We start from the raw sequence: 24,551 nt of genomic DNA, 5'->3' as shown, positions 1-24,551 counted from the left end.
GCAACATTATCATGAATCGAAACATTTTTCACTGCAACTAAGAATAAATTTCATTATTTTTCGATTAGCAATAATTTATTTTAATTAAAATCTGGCATTTTTCTGTGATAAAGCTCTGTGATAATATTTACATCGAACAGCTACAATTTTTTTTCATCAAGAGCGGAAAGTACCTCTGCGTTCTTATTAATTTTGCTCTTTTCTCCTTTAACATTGCTTTCTAGCAAGGTCCCCATGTCAAACAATGCTGAGACCAATGATACACCCATTGCTGTAAATGAGTGTTTCTCCACCGCTGTATCCCATGCATCTGCCGAAATCAAAACACCACTACCTTGTCAGCCAATTTCTATCTAAGAATAAGAGTTCAATAATAAAAAGTTTGGAAAATCCAAAAGTGCACGACTCATAATGCTCATTTAATTATGAAATATAAAAAAAAAAAAAAAAAACTTAAGTCGTTCAAAATTAATTGCCAAAAAAACAGCTGTAGTAGGAAGGTACTGCCCAAGCGCCCCTGGTGGAATAAAATGTACATAATACCTATAGATATAGATATATTACCATCCATGTTAATTTTACATGGATATATATAGATATACAGTCTTGTAGTTTTCGTTTGTTATTAATTGTAATTAAACGACACTGAATTAATTAACCATTCGCATTCAGTGACCTACAATCGTCGATTAGAATTTAAAAAAAAAAAAATTTAACTCAAATAATTGATTTTTTCACAAGTTACAGTGATTCCGGGGTTTTATACATGACGGACAGGAAAATTTTTTGACCTATATTGATGTTTTTTTCCGTTTCTATTGCAGAAAATCGATTTTTAGAATCGATAGTATGCAAAGTATCTTGATTCCGTGAACTAACAAGGCTATAGTACTAAAAATAGTTGCTAAAATGAGGCGAAAAAAATTTTTCGATCGTAAAGCACTCTCTGATGCTTCGCATCATGAGTCGTGCAATATTTTATGCTTTTCAACATTTTATAATATAAATACTTGGTCCAATGTGTAACGTTACATTTTATGTAGCGTTACAGTAGTAGTATATTTGGGTAATGTTGTAAGGTTATGTTTGAAATATTCAATTGTACTCTATTTTGAGTTATTGGCGAATGGTTGCGGGACGAACAGTTGGCAAGGTCTGGTTTGTTTCTCTCCGTATCTCTAAAATCACGACCTCTGTGCCTAATTCTTCCGACTTCATCAACTTCAAAACCAAATTCCTCTTCTACATCTTTGGAATCATGGTGTGGACTGGCATCCTTATTTACGACTCTATCTGGTGATTTTTCTCCATTCAATTTTTCCAACTTTGTCTCAAGATAGGACTTTCGACCTTGAGTTGAAAATATAAAATTAATCTATGCGATAATTTAGAATTTTAATATGTTTTAATATTTTTTAATTTTACTTGACACTTCGATGACGATTCCATCATAAACTTTCCACCCCTTTTTTGGCTTATGCTTGGAGTCACGCCACTCAATCACGTAAGAATTGTTTGCATCAACCTTACCGGCTCTAAATTTTGCTTCATCAAAATTTAAAATACATTCAACGGGAATGTCAGGTGGTGTATATTTATTTTTATTTTTTGTTTCGTCAATTCATTTAATAAGTGCATATGATTGACGTGATATTATCAGAAAAATACAAAATCAAGACTTTTATTATCTAATTAAAGAGATTTGTGCTTTTAGAGCAGCTTAAATAACAAAGTGTAATTAGATAATAGCAATTAATAAGTTTACAATTTGACAGTTTTGACGTTTTTCAACTTTTATATACATTAATAAAAATAATGAGAAGTTTGTGTACAACTAACAAACAACGTGAATATGGATATTATCAAAATAAAATGAATAATAATAATAATAATAATAATAATAATAATAATAATAATAATAATAATAATATTTTATACAATATATTTTTCTAAAGACTGGTTTTTATAATACTATAAATCTGAATTTTTGTTGGCTATCCAGTCTATTGCACGAATTTTCATCTAATTATTTATAATATCGTTAGCCTGTATTCCCTCCAGGCATAAACAGTCCTGGTCTGGGCCGTCCGATTTATTTTTTCAGTCAAATTTACCTTTAATGACAAATTTATATACGAATTTTAAAAATTGTTTATGAAAAACAGGTTTTGGTCTGGATATCTCAATTAAAACGCGGAAATATTATTATTAATGTGAACTAGAAATTTATTTACACAATATACTCTTAATATTTATTTAGTAAGTTAGCGGATTATTGTTAATAAAGCGGATAAGTTAATGAAAGCGTGTATAATAAAGCGAAGCCGGTTGACACGTGGTTGAACACCAAATCGACACCCGATAAGCGGTGAATTAATTGCACAAATAACACAATTTATCTGTAACATACTCAAGAACAATTAATAACAATTTATTAAAGCGGATTTATAATCAATTAAGCGAAAAAGCGAAATTTTATAACACGAGCGAATTAATTTATCTGGATAGCGAATCGTTAAGCTCAATGGCGTTATAGCAAAAGATAATAATCATAATGCGTCTACTTTCTCGTCAGCTTCGGGAAGAAGGCTGACTGCGCATGTCTGCGGAGCAATCAGCCAATCATCCCGTCGAGACATGGCGTGATCGGTCAAGCTAAGCTTTGCGCATGCGGTTAGTTTTTGCGGGAACTAGCGGTTGCAGGTGCGGCTCGTAAATTTTAGAGTCTCCCAGGGGCGACTTCATCGCGGCTGGGCCTGTTCACTGAACAATTATTAATTAAGTATTATAAGCTAGAGATTAAGTTTAATATTCGTTCCTATATTTGACGCCACGTGGAGCGTATGGTGGAGAGCCAGTATAACAAAATTACAATAATTTAATATTTTTTTCAAATTTTTCATCCTGATTATTTACTGAAAATTTCTCATTTACCTATCTTTTTATACACTTTGAGTATTTTTAATGAAATAAAAAAAAATAAAATATAGTCAGCACTTTTTCATCGTTGACTAGTAGAACATTCCTGACTTACCGACATTATACGCTCGTTTCACTTGCAGACTACTGTGCATCTCCCACCGAATTACGGTTTTTTGACAATTTATATGTTTTCGAATGACTGTTAAATGACAGACGATCAATCGATGATCTACGATTTTTACTTCGGTAAAAATTCGGAGAAGTCAAGTAAAAGTTTGGTTTTTCGAAGAGTCAAGTATGATAACTATGCAGAATAAAAATCATAAAGTAACAGTAAAAAACTTTCACAATGATACTCGTCATTCACTGTCAAATGACGGCCGTTCGATAGTCAACTGACGGTCATTCGACGATCATTTGTCGACACTGTGAATTCACGGCACATTCACCGTCATTTCACGATCATTTTACCGTGACCACGAATCCGCCAGGGAAGTAACAAATTGTCAACAATAACCTTCAAATAAACACGAGGTTCCAGTCTTTGACTAGAGAATAATAGGAAAAAATTTTTTAACGAGTTTTTTAATCTATTCAATTGGATATGGTTCATTTTATTTATTACGGACTCTAAATAGAAAAATAAAATAAAAAAATTAGAAAAACGGTTGACCCTGAAGGCCATCCCTGCAACTTCTCGCTAATTCCATACTTACACGCTTAAAATTGCACCAATGACGTTTTTGAGCTCTTCGAGCTTAAAAATACAATTTATGGGTTATTTTGAGCTCTCTGAGCTCAAAAAGATTGCTTTCCTATGCTTTTGAGCTCTTCGAGCTCAAAAGTCTGATAGAGATTTGATAAGACACTATTTTTTGAATTTTTAAACCGCAATAACTTTTGAATGAATAAACCGATTTTTACGCAGTTAGAAGCATTCGACGCAGTTTTTCAAGCCTCACAAAGAATCTCAAATTTTGAATTGATCGCGCTAGGAATTTTGGAGTTATTCCGAAAAAACACTTTTTTCGGTTTTCTTTCGTTCACGATATCTCTCGAACGAATCAACCGATTTTGACCGGACTGGTGGTGATCAACGTGGTTTTTTTAGTTTAAAACCTGATTTAAGATTTCTCAAAATCTATTGATCTGAATCGGTCCAAATAGTTTTCAAAATCTAAGTTTGGTCAAGCCTTTTCGAATGGCACCAACCGCGATGAAATCGGTCAAGCCGTTCAAAAGTTATAAGCGGTTCACATACTTTCACACACACACACACACACACACACACACACACACACACACCCACACACACCGTGACAACCTCGCGGGGATAGTCAGGGAAGCTTCCTGTGATCTTCAAACGTCGAGATCTGATGAAAACTCGATTTTTGCGAAACAGGGTGAAAACAATAACTTCCCGATTTTTGAAAATCTTCGATTTTCTTTGCGGGAAGTTAAAAATTTGATCGTATATTAAAATGTCATGTGCAGTAATTTTTTGTAAATTGAAGCCTATGTGTTTTTATATTGTAAAATTTTAAGTTATTTATTAATTTATTATTTCTTTAGATCTTGTATTGAGTTGTATTGAGATTTAATCGCAGTTGGTGGCATTCGAAAGGGCTTGGCCAAACTTAGATTTGAAATACAATTTGGACTGATTCAAACCGATAGATTTCGAAAAATCTAAAAAAAACTGTAAAAAAAAATTTTTTTAAAGTGTTTTTTTTTGGAATAACGTTTAAACAGCTATATCGATCAACTTCGAAAACTAATCAGCTCTTAACCTTAAAAATCAACGTCGATTGCCGCTAATCCGGTCAACATCGGTTAATTCGTTCGAAAGATATCGTGCAGGAAAGAAAACCCAAAAAAGTGTTTTTTTCGGAATTACTCCGAAATTTCTGGTTTGACCAATTAAAACTTAAAAGTTCTTCATGAGGCTTAAAAAACTGCGTAAAATGCCGCCAACCGCGTAAAAATCGGTTCATTCATTTGAAAGTTATGGTGGTTTGAAAATTCAAAAAATAGTCTTCTATGAAACTTTTATCAGACTTTTGAGCTTAAAGAGCTCAAAAGCATAGAAGAGGTATCTTCTTGAGCTTGGAGAGCTTAAAACAACACAGATTGTATTTTTGAGCTCGACGAGCTCAAAAACTTCGTAGGTGCAATTTTAAGCGCCCAGGTATTAACGGAATTAGCGGGAAGTTGCAGGGATGGCCTTTAAGGTGAACCGTTTTCCTAATTTTTTTAAATTAATAAACATTTGTGAAAAATCGTTAATTTTCATCAAAACACAATATTAAATAACATAAATTGTAAAAATAATAAACCGTCACACTCTGTCACCATATAGAGTTAGCTTATATGAATGATGAGATGTAGATCGACTTATCTGTCGTACGGTTGGTTGAAAAAGATAATTTTTATTGATCACAAACAAAGATACATAGTCAAACAAGTTTAAAAATTATTAAAAAAAAAACTCGATAAATATTAAAATTAAAATTAAATAATGCTCTGCTGCTCAATGTAGATCTCAGCATTTACAAAATAAATGCATAACTTATTAAGTTGACGATATTTGGTGGTTAACTTTATTACGTTAATATAGATTATTAATTTAGATGTAAAAAAAATAGTGTTTAAAAAATACATCTGAACTCTTTTAGGGGAAGGGAGAAGGGAATTGGGAAGGTTAATGAAAGATATTTACATTAAATATAATACATAAATATTTACAAGTAATATCTAATGATAAGCATTGGATTATTATTGGAGAACAATTATTCTGTCATGTAGATGTCAGCCATTATTTGGTCTATTCTGTTTGAGTTATTATCTATTTTTGTATTTAATAGTTTCAGTTCTTATAAAATTTGCATTTTAAAAGAATTTAACAAGTTTTCAATATTGCCTATATTTTGATCAAAGTTACTTGACTGGATTGGTTGATGTATTTCTTCTTCAAATGGCTAATTATTATCAGGTCCTGGTTTTTGTTTCCTGGGTAATGGTGGATAGTAGTCATTGTGTGTAGAATTTGCTTTGTTCGCGTATGTTGAACTAGGATTTACATAGTTATTTATTGCTTGTGTTATATTTTTTTTTATAACATTTTGTTTTTTGTCAGCTATCTTTGCTTCAGCTAATAATTTGAGTGCTGGACATCCTTGGTAGTTCGCCGGGTGTCCCGTCTCATTACAGTTAAGACATTTAAGTTTTTCTCTGTCTTGGATATTTTTAAGGGCGCAGTCTTTGGACTCATGTTCTTCAGCGCATTCAACGCAGATAGGAGCTAGGTGGCAATTGGAGCTAGAGTGCCCAGTTTGTTGGCATCTTTTGCACATGTAAATAGTTGGTTTTCTCAGTCTTTCCCATCTGATTGGTTGGGAGAGAAGTTTTTTTGTTCTGATCAGTGAGGCTGTTAAGTTATCATGAGTGACGGATACCAAAAAATGATAAAGGTTTGGTTGGGTTTTATCAAAGATCATTTTTCTTACTTTGGTTATTTTAACTTCATTTAGTTGGAGTTCTTCGAGAGCAGTTTTAACATCTGTTTCCTCGTAGCCTCCTCTAATGCCTTTTAAAACTATTGTTTTAATTTCAAGTTGCCTAGGTGTGTAGGTGAAAAATTTAGTTTGCTGGTTTTCAGTGCTTCAATGATCTTGTTGTAGATTTCAATGTTCCCGGGATAAACTCTTGTAAATATGTTATCAAATTCTCTTACTAAAAGTTCTGCCGGTGCGATATTCATTGATTTTAAAAATTCTATTGTGGATTTAATTCCGATGATTTGTAAAAATATCGGAGGTGCACGAATTTTAGGAGTAGTTTTTGGAGCTGCTTGCTCTTGATTAGTTTTTGGGGGCTGTGTTTGTTTACCCTTTGGTTTGTTATTTTTCCCGTTGGCGCTTGCATCGGAAGCTATGTCATCGCCGTCAGATAGTGCGGAGTATTTGTTACTGGTTTTTACTCTTGAGGTGTCGCTAGTCCTAGGTATCTTTTAAGTTTTTCGCGGTTTTTTAAACTCCGGGTTAATTTGCATAGTGGTGCCATCTACTGTTCCCGTATCGGACTCTGATGATGTCTGACTTCTGAGATGTTTGAAGTTGGGTTTTATCAACGTAGTTTTTTTATTAATATTTAATACATCACGAGCAATCGATCCTGCTTTTTTATTAGTATTAAAGATCTTATTTTTCCAAACATTACTTAAATAAAGTAAATTAGTCACGTTAGACGTGCTTGTTGAATTTTGTGACTGTTTGTTCAGGGCGTCACACCCGGCCTTGTTGTCACTCATGCGTCCTTTTTCTCGTGGTATTTATTCATTTATGATCAATAAATAAATAGTGGATCCAGGACAATAATTGGGAAAATTATTTTGCACTAAGACTTTGCGTAAATAACGCGCAGAGATTTTGATTTATCACAGCACTTTATGTGAATTAATTTTTAAAATACAGACGCACTGTACACAACGATCTTTCTCCTACCGCGGATGGAACGAGACTGATCGGTCGTATGGCGTAGGGGTTAATTATCGGTCTAGCAAGCGCGCGGCTCAGATTCGAATCTCGGTTAGGGCAAATGTAATTTTCGCTCTATTTTCATAATTAATAAAAGTTAGGTCTAAATAAAGAATCAAAGGGACTAAACTTGCGTTAGCTCTGCATAGAAATTGAAATAAAAAATTTATTTTTATCACTTTTTATCAAATGGCATGGGCCAGAATTGAATAGTAACTATGGCCCATTCCTGGTAACCAGGCATGGGTCAGACTTGAAAATCGGTATTGACTCAATACTAAAATTCAGTCTTGGCACAATACTTATTTTCAGTCTTGGCACAGTACTGATATTCAGTCTTGGCAGGAAGTTATCATTTGTATGCTTGGACGGACTTGGGCCAAGCTTGGATTTCAAGCATATCCCAGAGTTAATGAGCATTGCACTAAGCCTTGGCCAAGCTCGAGCCGATTGTCCTTTTCGATAAGGGAACAAGCAGAATATGATCTCCATGTCCAGAGAAAAAATGCTGCTCGAGAAGAAAAAAATCTTGACACTGAAGCTTGTTGTAAATCAAACAAGATCATTACAGCTGTTTTTGATCTTGAGGCTACATTGTATTCTCCATTTTTAAAATCTAAGGAGTTATTTTATCGCCGAAAAAATATTCACAGTCAAAATTATTCAAAAAAATTGAAAAAACGGTTGACCCTGAAGGCCATCCCTGCAACTTCCCGCTAATTCCATACTTAAGCACTTAAAATTGCACCAATTACGTTTTTGAGCTCTTCGAGCTTAAAAATACAATTTATGGGTTATTTTGAGCTTTCCGAGCTCAAAGAGATTGCTTTCCTATGCTTTTGAGCTCTTCGAGCTCAAAAGTCTGATAGAGATTTGATAAGACACTATTTTTCGAATTTTTAAACCGCAATAACTTTTGAATGAATAAACCGATTTTGACCGGACTGGTGGCGATCAACGTGGTTTTTTGAGGTTAAGAGCTGATTAGTTTTTGTAATCGAACCATCAAGCCATTTAAAAGTTATTCCAAAAAAACCACATTTGAAAAAAATTTTTTTTTTCAGTTTTTTGAAGATTTCTCAAAATCTATTGATCTGAATCGGTCCAAATAGTTTTCAAAATCTAAGTTTGGTCAAGCCCTTTTGAATGGCACCAACCGCGATGAAATCGGTCATGCCGTTCAAAAGTTATAAGCGGTTCACATACTTTCACACACACACACACACACACACACACACACACACACACACACACACACACACATACATACAGACACCGTGACAACCTCGCGGGGATAGTCAGGGAAGCTTCCTGTGACTTTGAAACGTCGAGATCTGATGAAAACTCGATTTTTGCAAAATTGGGTGAAAACAATAACTTCCCGATTTTTGAAAATCTTCGATTTTCTTAGCGGGAAGTTAAAAAGAGTAAAGAAAAGAAACAGCCATACTGTAATGTTGAAAAATGGTAAAATTTTCGAAATTGAAGTATTCATGACTTTAACAGACCCACAAACGAATTTAACTTCGACATTGGCAATTTATATACATATAAGCGATATACCACTGACTCATCACCAGATCTCCGAAACTATTGGACCGATTCATTTAAAATTTGGCATAGGTACTCCTTTTTCACCGAAGATGAGAGATAAGAAGAAATATTACGGAATTCCTATCGGAAATAAATTTTCACTTATTGACCCCCTGCTCATAAAAGTAATGATCCGTTGCTATGGTTACCGTTGTTATGGTTACCGATGTTATGATTACCGTATACATCACTATAATAAAGAGAAAATACTTTTTTATTTAAAAAATAATTAGGATGTCCTCGCATAACTGGGAACATGATTAATTTCAATGTAATATACGAGATTTTATATCATAAATAGTATATTACTATTAATAATTAATTAATTGATCATGAAAAAATTCTTGCATCATGATTGAAATACTGTGAGGTTGAAAAAGAAAATGATTGAGTTAGTTTTAGTTAGTAGTTTTAAGAAAAATTATATTTTTTAATTTATGTTAAGCTTTTAGAACTAAACGTAATGATTAAAAAAGGTTGACCTTGCAGGCAAAACATGGAACTCCAAGATATAATTAAGTTAATGACGCTCAAATCTATATAAATTTGCAAATATTTGAGCTTTCCAAGCTCAAAAATCGATTTGACGAGAATATTTCAAGTTATTTCGAAATAAACACATTTTGCGAAACATCCTCCTGGGAAATTCGCCACGTTCAATAACGGGGACGCATCCCAATACACAGTACCTCATAGGTGATGCGGAAATCTGTGTATGATAAATGCACTGACTGGTACTATTTTTCCTGACTAAAAATTTTAAAAATTTACTTCATTTATCGATACGAAAATAGAGATTTTTTTAATTATATACGATATAAAGATAAACATTGATAGAGGCCCAGCGAAGCGGGTGGGGGGCAACTAGTAGAAAGATAAAAATAAGGAATTAATTAAAAATCGACAGCTTGCTCATTTAATATCATTGGCAAAAAAATCTGAAAGTTTAACAAAAGTTCGGATAGAAGAAATAAAAGAAAAAATAACATTGCTTGGCTATAAAAAATGGAATAAATTAGTAGCATGTATTCATCTCAATCATTATGAATTATTAACATAGATTAATATGTATATGAATGTATATGCTTTTCTAAAATAAAATTATGATACTTTTTAATAAAATTTTAGGAACTATGAATCGATGTCTCTATCGCTGATTGCAGTGAGTTATGTTTTGCTTATGAAGCTCCAAAAATCTCGGTATGTGTAGATGTAATTATTTACGCCTAGGATGGTTCGTAGTGACATCCAACAGTTTTGTCCCAAAATAAAATGCATACACATCATACGTAGAGCCATGGGCGAAGTGCAAATGTACGCAGTGGGTAAGAGTTCGCAATCTCATCTATTTGGGACTCAAATGAATGGGTTTGCACACTCTTACCCACTGCACACACTTGCCCCACATGACTCTATGTGTCTTGCAAGTTTATGCTTGGAGAATTAAACTTGCCTTTGTACTAAGCTCAATAGTTTCGTTGTTTTTATCTTTTAAAAATTTGAATTATTCATTAGAATACATTAAGTTTAAATGTGTAAGGTTAAAACGCCCTGTCAATATTCAGTATTTTAATTCACTCCAAATTTTCAAGAATTTTGATTGAAATTTTTTGTATGAATAATTCGAATATATATTATACGTACATTTTCTTTAAATTTTTAATATAAACGCAATATATATTGAATATATGCGGACTATATTTAACTGCATATATTTCTCATACATAATTAGTATATTTTTATTACATTATTATTGTATATAAAGATTTACATGAAAAATATAAATTTAATAAATTTTTAACTTCTAGCTAAGAAAATCTCAGATTTTCAAAAATCGGGAAGTTATTGGTTTTACCCCATTTTACGAAAATCGAGTTTTCATCAGATCTCGACGTATGAGTTTGATGGTCACAGGAAGCTTCCCTGACTATCCCCGCGAAGGTGTCACTATGTCTGTATGTATGCATGTGTGTGTGTATGTGTGTGTGTGTGTGTGTGTGTGTGTGTGTGTGTGTGTGTGTGTGTGTGTGTGTGTGTGTGTGTGTGTGTGTGTGTGTAAGTATGTAAACCGCTCATAACTTTTGAATTGCTCAACCGATTCGATTGCGGTTGGCGCCATTCGAAAGAACTTGTTAAAACTTAAATTTAAGATACAATTTGGATCGATTCGGACCGATAGATTTCGAAAAATCTAAAAAAAACTGTAAGACAAAATTTTTTCAAAAGTGGTTTTTTTGGAATAACTTTTGAACGGCTTTATCGATCAACTCCAAAAACTAATCAGCTTTTAACCTTAAAAAACCACGTTGATCGCTGTTAATCCGGTCAAAATTGGTTGATTCGTTCGAGAGATTCGTGCAGGAAAGAAAACCAAAAAAAGTGTTTTTTCGAAATTACTCCGAAATTACTTGTTTGATCAATTTAAATTTAGGAATTTTTTATAAGGCTTAGAAAACTGCGTCGAATTCTGCCAATTGCGTGAAAATCGGTTCATTCATTCAAAAGTAATTGCAGTTTGAAAACTCAAAAAATAGTTTTTTATCAACTTTCTATCAAACTTTTGAGCTTGAAGAGCTCAAAAGCATAGAAAAGTTATCAAAACAACACACAGGTTGTATTTTTGAGCTCGAAGAGCACAAAAAAGCGTCCAGGTATTAACAGAATTAGCGGGAAGTTGCACGGATGGCCTTTAGGGTCAACCATTTTTATAATTTTTTTTTTTATTTTTATTCTATTGAAAATATATTTTATATATACGAAAAACGGCCAAAATTACTGTATTGAGATTATATTTTGTTTGTATGTAAATTATATTTATATATATTTTTAATATAGTATATTTATATTTTTCCAATACGAGTTATATAAATTGAAATATATTTTTTATATCTTATTTCCATGGGGGAAAGAAAGAACAACAACAAGAAGAGAATGCTGTCTACACTCAGCCCTTTTTCTACAATCAAGAAGCTACTACAGAAAAGAACAGCCCAGGAGGACACCTGGATCAAAATGACGACAAAGAAAGGAAAAAGAAGAAAAACAGGAGCCAGTGGCACAATCTGCTACAGCCCGAAACCAGCCAAGCAATGATGGCTCTTAGAAACCTAAGAGGAAGAAGACGAGAGCTAAGGCTGTGCTTGTCCAACCAGCTGAAAGGCGAACGTACGCTGATCTCCTCAATGAAATCAAGACCAAGGTAAACCTTGTCGAGACTTGAGTAGACATAAAGTCTATAAAAAAGACGAAACACGGAGGCGCTCTCCTTGAAATAGCTCGAAAAACCGAAGACAGCAAGACTTTCACCGACGCAGTAAAGTCAGCCACTGCTAATATTGGTACGGTCAAGACGCTATCACCAACAACAGCGATCGAAAACTTGGATGAAATTTCTACTGAGGGCGACGTCCGTACAGCACTTAAACGTGAATTCAATAATAGCCTAGAGATCAAACGGGTAAATTTGAAAAAACCCATACCACGAAGAAATCGGGAAGCCTTCTGCGAGATAGACGAGGCCAACGCGATAAAGGCCCTTGACAAGGCCCGTATAAAGATCGGTTGGGTTAACTGCCATATACGCCCAGTTGCAAAAGTAACCCGCTGCTTCAAATGTCTTGGTTTTGGACACCAAACACGTCAGTGTGTAGGACCAGACAGAAGCAGGTGCTGCTATAAATGTGGCGGAGAGGACCACAAGGCCGTAAAATGCACGGAGAAGCCAAGTTGCTTCCTTTGTACTCCGGACAAAGATGCCCAAAATGGTTTATGTCATATTTCTGGCACCGGAGCTTCCCAGGCATTCCGCACAGCACTTCGCAAAGCTACGAGAGGAAAGAAATGACGCGCATACTACACCCTGAATAGGTGCGCTTTGGCGCAAAACCTGCTGCACTAACGCGTCTTTGAAGATAATTGACATCGGTTTTATCTGCGAGCAATATCTTAACATCAAAGGTAAAACATGGTTCGCTGATAAGTCCGGCACAGCAGCGATCTAGATAGTAAACTCGAAGAAAGTCACCGTTAACAACAACGAAGCGAAGCGAAGCAGGCTTCGTGTGGATAAAGACTCCCACGACCTACTTGACCACCGTCTACCTTTCACCCAACGAAGGAATTGGTGTGTTTTGCCAGAAGTTGGCAAATATAGAGGACAACATCGGCAAGCTCGACCGCGAAGTCATTGTAGCCGGTGATTTCAACGCCAAATCGGCTGAATGGGGTGCTGACTTCCCTGATACAAGAGGTTACGAAGTGGTAGACTTCGCAGCAAGATTCGACCTCGTCGTATTGAAGACTGGAACTACCACAACCTTTAGAAGAACGGGGTACAAAAAATCCATTCTTTTGTCTCGCTGGCAACTCCAAGAATAGCTAACATGATTAAAGACTGGACTGTATCCGAAGAATACAGTGGTAGTGATCACCAGTGACATTCAGCATTGGACTGGCACCTATACCGGCTCCACAACGAGTCCCTCGACAATGGAAGTGGAACAACAGGGAGCTTGATCCAGAAAAATTGCGAATGTCACTTACACGGAGCTGGTCTACCCTTCAGAATAATCTGACCCCGGATACCTGCAGTAAGACGGAAAAAGCAGTGCTAAAAGCGATGAAGGATATTACTGCCGCATGTGACGCGTATAGGCCGCGGCTGAAAAATTGGAATTTTTACAGGCCAGCGTACTGGTGCTCAATAGACATAGCAGAATTTCGCAAAAGATGTCATGAACTATGTTGCCGCATTACGAGAGCTGCGAAACGCTCCCCGAACCAGAACTTATATTCGAAAGAGTATAAGCAGGCCAAAAAGACACTAAACCGAGCCATCATAGCAAATAAAGCGAGGTTGTGGGAAGAGATCTGCATTGATCTTGACAAGAACATCTGGGGTAAAGCTTACCAAATTGTTGCCAAACGACTTAGAAAGGCTACACCAGAAGTGCTGGTCTCCTGCCTTAATGGACAGCGCTATAGCGGAGTTTTTTTCCAAACACCCGCCGTGGGAAAAGAAACACTACGCTCAAAACTGTAAAGTAACACCCTTTACAATTAAGGAACTACAAGACGCGACTAAGTCACTCGACAGGAAAGGCACCTGGACCTAATGGCATCCCGGCATCGGTGATCAAGACTGTAGCTCTGGAATACCCAGACATACTCCTGAACACTTACAACGCTTGCTTCGCAACTGGCACGTTTCCCGCAGTCTGGAAGCGGCAGAGATTGGTTCTCATAGACAAAGGTAAGGAAACCCCCGTAACACCTTCGTCGTTTAGACAACTCTGTATGCTGGACATTGCTGGAAAACTGCTCAAGAAGCCCATACAAGGGAGATTTCGTAACGACATCGACCGTGCTGGAGGCTTTGCCACCAACCAACATAGCTTCTGGAAAGGTCGTTCGACAGTCGGAGCTATCGAGAAAGACACAAAGACAGCAACACAAGCATGGACAACATAGACAGCAACACAAGCACTAGTCGACAACTACCTTGACGATAGAAAGCTAATAGTGGAAATTACTGAAGGCCCACAAGAATACGCCATAACGGCTGGCGTGCCGCAAGGCTCAATAATGGAGCCCGATCTATGGAACGCGGACTACGATGAGCTGCTTACAATCCCGTTGCCAGAGCAAGTAGAGCTACCGGGCTTTGCAGACGACGTTGCGGCCACGATAATAGTAGACAGCGTAGAAGAAGCCGAACTACTAGTTCGGGAAACTATTGAAGCCGTCGAGAAATGACTGGATAAACACCACCTGAAACTCGCGAAACAGAAAACTAAGATGGTCGTTTTGACACGTCAAAAATGGTTCCCAAACCCATTCGCTGTGGACATGGGAGGAACAACACTGACATCAAAAAGGGCCCTGTTCTATCTAGGGGTAATGATAGACGAAAAACTATCTTTCCGCGAACACCTCGACAGTGCATGCAAGAAAGCTAGCAAGACAGTGTCTAGCCTAGCAAGAATCATGACCAACACTATGGGACCTAAAACTTAAAAGAAAAGAGTTCTGCTAGAAGCAGTCCATTTGGTACTGATCTATCGAACAGAAATATGGGCAGACATATTGAAGCAAAAGACCTACCAGTGAAAGACAGTGACAGTGCGGTGGAAAAGCACTCTCAGAGTTGCCTGCACCTACCGAACGGTTTCCGAGGCGACTATATTGGTCATTGAGGGAGCCGCACCCATCGATCTACTAGCGTTTGAGAGAGCTGTAACGTAGATTTTTCTTACGTGGTAGATCTTCGCGGCAGTCCATAATTCACTAAGTTACACTTCGTCCATCTCAGCCATCTCTCAATCCTCCAGGAACCCTGACAGGCACCAGACGACTTTTGTTTCACCGGTATCGGCAACCGGGATACGATAACTTAATTTTTATGTTCCCAAAAGACCAAGAGCGGCCTCGACGGTAACGGAATACCTCGGTGTCACTCAGTTATGCTAGTTATGGAGAGAGAGGGTCGTGATTCGGTCTTTCAGAGGAAGTAATTTTCTTACGAAAGGGGACTAAACGATATCTAGTACACATTATTGTACTCTTGAACTAACACTCAACCTTATTAATCGGTAAAATAAACTAAATCGATATTTAAAATATCGCAGAAGCAGTTCCGAACAAACACGAAACAACGACAATGGCTTGGGCCATTCGTCTACAGTAACAGCAAGCGTAAGGCACGCCAGCTCCGATACGAGAGCCTAACTCAATTCTCAAACACGATGCTCACTCAACGAGAGCTCGCGATTGACTCTTTTTCGGTACACATCTAACGCTGCCTAGCAGTGACGGAACGTCTGTCCGCTACGAGAACCTCCACAAGACTCTTCTTTATAAACTTGATCTCAAGCCATACTTCCACACAAAACAATCTTTACTCATTCACTACTCCACCCAGACTGCCTCTAATCGTACCCCCACTACATTCATACCACCTACTACATGTGCTCAACTCACTTTCACGCTACTCCCAGACATACAGACATACAAACTCCATACTTATTCCCCACTTACACAACTAGTGTCTCAGACCTACTAGTGATCCCGCTCCCCTGGGAGCCTTGACAGCACTCGCGACTACCCTCGAGCATCCAGCAATAGAGGCCTGTCAACCGCAAGCTACCGCATGAGCCTGCCAAACTCCCGTACTTCGGGCCGACGACATTTCAGTCAGTCCTCTGTGATAATCACCTCGCTACAAGAGGCTGAACCTAAGTTCAGTCGTCGGTAACTGACCGGGAGACACGTTAAATCGGTCACTTTTCCGCAGTGCAGCTCGACATCCTCGAGACAACTAACTTACACACAGTCTCGCGATAATTCTCAATATTACGACATTACCGTACTCACACAACATAAACTCACAATATTACTCAAATACACTACTACTGTAATGCTAAATAAAATGTAACGTTACAGAGCAAAACTCTGTAACGCTTAAAGCAGTACCGAAAACATGGAAGACGCAAGAACGAGGATTAAGGCGAAAACGTAGCAAAAGTGGCAGGACCGATGGACGGGCAGATGGACGGCGCGCTTAATCCTAAACATCAACGTCTGGCTTTCTCAGAAGCACGGGGACACGGACTTCTTCCTGACCCAGCTATTGACAGGACATGGGCAGTTCAACGCCTACCTTTTCAAGATGGGTTTGCACAGCACGCCATCATGCAAATACTGTCCAGACAAAATTGACGACGCTGAGCACACCTTTAAGTGTGATCGTTGGAAGGACTACAAAAGCATTACCAAAGAAACAACTGGCACCACGCTCTCCACTGAGAGCTTGGTAACCTGCATGATCAAAAAAGCAGAAAACTGGTCAACTGTCGCAGCTTACGCGCAGCACCTTTTGAAAGAAAAAACCGCAGAAAGGGATTATAAACCAGTAGTAACAAGAAGTGGATGTCGTTAGACGCAACATGGACTGGATTAAAGCAATGCTAACGCAGTTTCGATCCAGTCCTCCCTGTAACATCTATGGGGAAAGAAAAGAGGAGGATATTCAGTCGGTATTGCTGCAAAATAATATTGATTTCTGAGTCCGACCTACCCAGGCAAACACCTAGTCCTGGCATACTAAATGTATTTTACCTCTTCTATAAAAACAACACCCACACACACACACACACACACACACACACACACACACACACACACACACACATACGTACATACTATAACGGGGTTTTGCCTGACTCGGGGATTTACGAAGCCAGGCTCACCGTTTATATTGTAATTTTGGCTTACTTAAAAAAAATTATTACTAAAAAGGGCGCCAGGAGAGTCATCTCCAATTAAACAACACTGCGACGTCAGCTAGCTCATACCTCTTCCTCAAGGCGGTGGCCATGTTGAAATACACGTCGTAAAAGAATAGGACAGCAAAGTAAAAGACAATTATTTAAATTACTCAAAATAAATTCAGAAGAATTTAACAAAAAAAAATTAGTAAAACGATTGACCCTGAGGGCAATCCCTGCAACTGCCCGCTACTTTCGTAATTAAGCGCTCAAAATTGCACTTATTAAGTTTTTAAGCTCTTCGAGCTCCAAAATATAATTTTCGTGTAGTTTTGAGCTCTCCGAGGTCAAAAGTCTGATAGAAGTTTAATAAAACATTATTTTTTGAATTTTCATACCACAATAACTTTTGAATGAATAAACCGATTTTCACGCGGTTGGTGCCATTCGAAGCGGTTTTTCAAATTCTATGATATATTTTTAAATACAAATTGATCAGACCGGAAATTTCGGTGTCATTCGAAAAAAACACTTTTTTCCGATTTCTTTTGTCAACTATAACTCACGAACGAATGAACCGATTTTGACCGGCTTGATGGCGATCGACGTAGTTTTTTTGAGTTTAGAGCTGATTAGTTCTTGAAATTGATCGGTCAAGCCGTTTAAAAGTTATTGTAAAAAACAATTTAAAAAAATTTTTTTTCGCAGTTTTTTTAAGATTCCTCAAAATCTATATGTCCAAATCCATCTAACTTGTATTCAAAATCTAAGTTTAATTGCATCCTGTCGAATGGTACCAACTGCAATTAAATCGGTCGAGCCGTTCAAAAGTTATGAGAGGTTTACATACATACACACATACACACACACACACACACACACACACACACACACACACACACACACACACACACACACACATATTAGCGCAGAATGAAATGGATGACATTCCATCTGTCACGGAGGGAGAACTGATGGAGGCTTGTAATCGTGTAGGGAACAATAAAGCGCCGGGATTGGACGGGGTCCCCAATATTGCTTTAAAAACAACTATAAAAGCAGTGCCATCATTGTTCCTGGACGTCTACGACATATGCCTCAAGGAAGGGATTTTCCCTCGGAAGTGGAAGCAGCAACGACTAGTACTACTTCCAAAAGGGAAAAAGCCACCAGATGAACCGTCATCTTATCGACCACTTTGTATGTTAGACACGGCAGGTAAGATACTTGAGCGTATAATCCACCAAAGAATAGAAGCAGTTGTCGATCCACTCCTGGCAGACAACCAGTATGGTTTTCGGAAAGGACGATCAACCCTGGACGCAATCAACTTGGTTGTTGCAACGGCCAAGGAGGCAATCGAAGGGATCAGATGGAAGGGTGGAGCGAAGAAGTACTGCCTGGTGGCCACTCTGGACATCAAAAATGCCTTCAACTCCGCCAACTGGGACTGCATTATGCAAGCCTTGGAAGAGAAAAACGTACCAGGATACCTACGTAGGATAGTGGCTAGCTACTTCACAGACAGAGATCCTGAGATACGACACGAACAATGGTCCAAAAGAGTATGATATTACCGGAGGTGTACCCCAGGGTTCTGTTCTGGGTCCACTTCTGTGGAATGTCATGTATGATGGCCTGCTAAGACTGACTCTTTCAAGAAGTGTCAAGCTTGTTGCATATGCAGACGATGTAGCTGTCGTAATCGTTGCGAAACACCTAGATGAGATAAACCACATGTTCGGTATCACCTTTGAGAAAGTTAACCGGTGGATGGATTCAATGAATCTACAACTGGCTAAACAGAAGACTGAGGCTGTGCTTATTACCAGCAGAAAAGTGATAGAGACCATAAAACTGAAAGTCGGAGAACAAGAAATCACATCACAACCATATATCCGATATCTGCTTGATGCCCGACTCAACTTTAAGCGACAAATCGAACACGTGAGTGCAAAAGCATCAGCAGTGGTAGCTAGCTTAGCACGACTGATGCCAAACGTCGGAGGTCCAAAGCAGAGCAGAAGACTACTACTATCATCTGTAGTCACATCAGTGCTCACTTACGGAATATCTATCTGGGCGGACGCACTAGAAAAGCAAGAATCATGGAGAAAGGCTGGACCAGTCTACTGTCTGAGTGCCTTAAGAGTAGCAAGTGCCTTCCGCACAATATCTATGGAAGCAGTGTGTGTCATCTCCGGAACTTTGCCTCTCAGAGTCTTAGATGAGAAAAGACGGATCCTTTACCAACGAAAGAAGTCGACCACACTAAGCGCTGAGGAGCTTGGAACAGAAGAGCGGCAGAGGAGCATAAGTAGATGGCAACTACAGTGGGATGCCACAGTGAAGGGTAGGTGGACGCATCGTCTCATACCAAGGATCAACGTTTGGCTAAACCGGAGTCACGGTGAGGTCAACTATTATCTTACACAGATGTTATCAGGACACGGCTGTTTCCGGGCGTATCTCCACCGCTTCAAGCATGATGATTCCCCGGAGTGCCCGTCCTGCTCAGGAGTCAATGAAGATGCAGAGCACGTTTTCTTTGAGTGCCCACATTTTTACCCACAGCGAGATGAGCTGGAGAATATCCTGAAGAGGAAAATCCAACCAGAGACAATAGTAGCAGCAATGCTGTCATCAGAAGCTGTCTGGAACGCTACCAACACGTTTGCAACAGAAGTCCTTAAAGTAACACACACACACACACATATATACAGACATACACACACCATCGCGGGAATAGTCAGGGAAGCTTCCTAGGACCTCAAAACGTTGAGATCTGATAAACTCGATTTTCGAAAAACGGGGTAAAAACAATAACTTCCCGATTTTTGAAAATTTTTAATTTTCTTAGCGGGAAGTTAAAAATAATAATAATTTATTTTACAAAATATACGTCGGCGGTCGATATTAATTTTTAACGAAAATTAAAACGTCGTAACTTGAATATTCGCTTAATTTTAACAAAATTAAAAAAAAAACAAACGTCGTTACCTCAATTTTATTTCTCACACTCGCATTCATTCATCGGCAATCACACTATGTATCAACAGCATTACAAAAAAAATGAGTGAGCCTCACAGACATAAGGTCACAATAGAAGTGAAACTTTTTTAAGCCGCTTTAAATAAATAAACAGATCAATATATATACCTATATATTATAGCATTTCATTTATTCTCAAACAAAATAAATTTATTGAATTAATTATTCGGTTTTTAAGAATTAAAACAATTACACATTTTTTAATTAAAATTTAAATGAATTTATTTCTAAGAATATTATGTTTACAACAAATGTAAGTTTTATTTTTCCTTTTTTTTTTTAGAATTATCATCTTATTTATTCTTTATTATTACTTGAATTATCAACAAATGTTATCAGCGGCTTGTGATAGCTAAAATGTGAAATAAATATTTTTGTCTGTATTCTATTTAAGTATCTCGAAAAAACCGCATCTATTGTTGTCCCATGTTTTGTCGTTGGTTCATTTGGATTATTATTTATCGCTAAATCAAATTTGGTCTTTAAAAAATCAACCAAAACGGCCGATGACTCCGATGAAAAATTTACGTTAAAATCTCCACTAAGGATTATAGGTTTTTTTTCGAAGTCTTGATTAAGTTCTTCCCCAACAGCAGCCGAAAATGGTAGTAGTGCACGATGAATAAATTTTATTATGTCTGTGATATACTTATTCGGTGATATATAAATCGATACTAGTAAAATTGACTGGCCATTTTCCGTTGTACATTCAGCGGCACAGATTTCTCCTACAGCACTGAGTTGTACTCCAAGTGCCTGTATATTATGTACTGAAATGTCCATTGATGGTGTTACAATGTGTGTTGTATCGTTATCATTTTGATAAATAGCTCCACCTCCAGATCTTATATTAGGGCGTTTATATTTAACTACACAATTAAAATTAGGAATGGAAATGTCTTCATCATTATGAGTCCACGTTTCAGACAAAAGTAAAATATTTGAATTAGCAGCTACTTTGTCGATAATGTCATTGTTATGAGCTTGTAAACTTTGAATATTCAAATTATAAATTGACAAACCAGGCTTTTTAGTGATAAATTCAAGTAATTGTGATTCTAATGTCACTAATGGGTTTAATAACAGTCTTTGAAGCTCAAGTTTTAACGGACGAAGTGCAGCTGGCTCTGTTCGCCCATGATTAAAAGTAGCCGTATTATTTTTTGTAACGATATATAATTTTTCAATCGTAGTAACTCTCGATAACGCAACCTACAATAATTATCATTTACTTACCAGGATTAAGAAAATATAATGATGAAATTATTAACACGAATGTATAAACAGGAATTGAGAAATTTATATTTGAGTCAACACGTGTAAATATATATACACCCCATTATACCCCAAAATTATTTACACAAAATAATTAAAAAATATAATGAAAAATAATTTTCCAGGAATAAATTTTAATATATATATCAAATAAGTGTATTTTTCATGTATTTATAAGTATTTACGTATTAATTTATGCATATATCTGTACTAAAATGTTTTAAATAAGAACGGTTTGCGACAGCTGATATACGCATATACATATAATATATACACACACATTATATATATATATATATATATATATATATATATATATATATATATATATATATATATATATATATATATATATATATATATATATATATATATATATAAGTAACGTGGTGGAATTACGACGCACGCGCACTGCACTCGTCCACTCTACTTGACTCTCCTTAACTCTCCCCACTCTTTAAAATATATAAGGCTTGCTCGGCTTGCTATACAAGCGATTTCCCCACTCGCCTACTCTAAACTTTCACTCAATGCTTCTCCTCTAGCGCTACTTCCCCTTTTCCGCCTCAAATCGTTCAATTTTACCCTTCGCAAAGAAGTTTCACTTCAAAAAAAAGTTATTGTAAAGCGATGAATCCTCGCACATTATTTTGTTAATAAAAATATTTTACAAAATTACAACGTCGGCTCTAAACGCTGGATTCAACACTGAACAAGAACGTCGGCTTACCAAGCAATTGAGCGTCATCTTCGTCGTGGCAGCTCGGGAGAGTTGCTTCGTGCGGTCGACTCGATAAATAATAAATTTAGAAATTAAGTACTTTGCTACAAGTTACAAATTAAATTCAAATATACAAAATCGCGACAATACTTCGAAATAAAATTTATGTTGTGGAGCGCGCAAAAGCGCGTCCGTGTCCGTCGACAGTCCAGCCTCGAATCGTCCTCTTCACAGTGAAGTACCCACTTCTACTGTCGTTGAAGTTGGCGGCGCTAGTCGTCGTTTCCATTGGAATTGATCCCCGTCGATAGTTGATCTAGGTCCGTATAACAGTCAACGGACTTACACGACAGTTCTTAGTCACCTCTGCTCCAGCAATACTGACTAACCAACTGTTATCGATGGCGATCATCATGTTGGAACAAAAATGCGGCAATGCAGCGTTGAGTTGTCCTCAGAGCTCTCGGGTGTTTACACCGCTTGGTGACTTGCTCGCTTCGGTACTCGTTTGCCGACGTCACGTCTCCGGTTCCATGATTTTTGATCCCCCGACAAAATATCCTCGGACAAAATATCCCCGACAAATTATCCCCTGACAAAATATCCCCAAGACAAAAAATCCCCGACAATTAATCCTAAATAGTCGGAATTTTTAAATTAAACGATAAACAACAAAAAATAAAAAATGAAATAGTTAATTTATTTAAACAGTTATATCTTTTGTATCATCATATAAAATTACGAATAACAAAGCCAGATAATTGAATCCATATTCGATATTCTACTAGCAGATGTCACACAAATATTAATTCTAGGCAGCAAGATTAGATTTTAACGATTTTTGAGTTAATATACAATGTTATGCAATGACCTTTTTATCTTGTTTTTTTACAAATTATGGCAAAGAAAATTTTTCGATAAATTTCATTTAAATTTTTAATCAAGGTATAATTATAGTTTTTGTGTTCGTTTATTCGACTTTAGACAAATACAAATGCGGATAATCGTGTTGCGCCCTTTTAACATGGTTTTTGTGTGTTTTTACTCAGTGATAGGCCAACGCATACGCGGGCAATAGTGTTGCGCTCTTTTAACATGGTTTTTGTGTGTGTATATTCTACATTAGACCAACACATACGCTTGTTGCCGTGTTGTGCCCTTTAATAATTTTTTTCTTTTATACAAATTTTCGAGAACTATAACGAATTTGAAGGATAACTTGTCGGAGATTTTTTGTCTTAGGGATATTTTGTAGGGGATATTTAGTCTGGGGGTATTTTGTCAGGGGATATTTTGTCGGAGGATCAAAACGCCTGATACCCACGTCTCAATCCTTATTGCTCTACTTCGTAGCCTCGTACTCCCAGTGACTCGTTCTATCTTCGTCACTCGTTCAACGTTGCTCATTTTTACAAAATAAATTCAATGAAAATTAGTACAAATTTCATTCATTCACACATAACATTCACGACGTTGGATTCGAGCCTGAAGGGTCTCATATCCCCAGTATTGGGCGTCGAATAAAAATCTACCACGTTACAATACAATACAATACAGCACAACAGCAAATTTCATAATTATCATAGCGGGATGGGACTTAAGTTTAAGACTCCACATATGATATGGTACTGAATTTAAAGCTTATTCAAAGGGCTTCCAGATGCAATTTACAGAGATGAATAAATTATCACATTCCGAAGTTATTCGAGTAAGAAAGAGAAGAAATATAAATTTTTATGATTTTGAAAATTTTTAAATCCTGGCATTTCTAAATTATTCGACCGATTAAGCTCATCTTCGAACGTGTAGCGGGGTGGTTAGCCCTGTCCAATTGGTCACCCCTTTCCTCTTTGAAAAGGGCGCCACTGGGATTTTATACTCGGTGTCCCAGAAACCGGGGAGCATGAGAAGGAAAGATCGGGTCGTGAGAAGTAGAGAAAGGCTGAAAAATTAATACTGAGAAACAATTATTAACAATTTAATTATTTATTCAATATAAACAATTTTATTTTAACAAAATTCCTTAATAATATTACCCTTAAAATTAACCTATCAATTACTTAATTGTGAGTACCTCTCACCTACGCAGGCACTTGCCAAAACTTATAACTAAATATCCTTAAATTCTTTCAACTATAGATCATTACGCATCTATCTTCTTAATTTCTTAACTCTACATAGACCATTACG

The 24,551-nt window shown here is 36.9% G+C and overlaps 1 protein-coding gene across 1 annotated transcript in view; it reads right to left on the bottom strand.

Moving 5' to 3' along the window:
* LOC123275345 (patj homolog) overlaps positions 1 to 24,551 on the bottom strand; it is a gene marked incomplete in the record, with an annotated part of 555,954 nt that overhangs the window by 188,307 nt on the left and 343,096 nt on the right.

The sequence above is a fragment of the Cotesia glomerata genome, linkage group LG1, assembly GCF_020080835.1.
Source record: "Cotesia glomerata isolate CgM1 linkage group LG1, MPM_Cglom_v2.3, whole genome shotgun sequence".
Taxonomy (NCBI): Eukaryota; Metazoa; Arthropoda; class Insecta; order Hymenoptera; family Braconidae; genus Cotesia; species Cotesia glomerata.
This window is presented reverse-complemented; position numbering and strand designations above follow the sequence as displayed.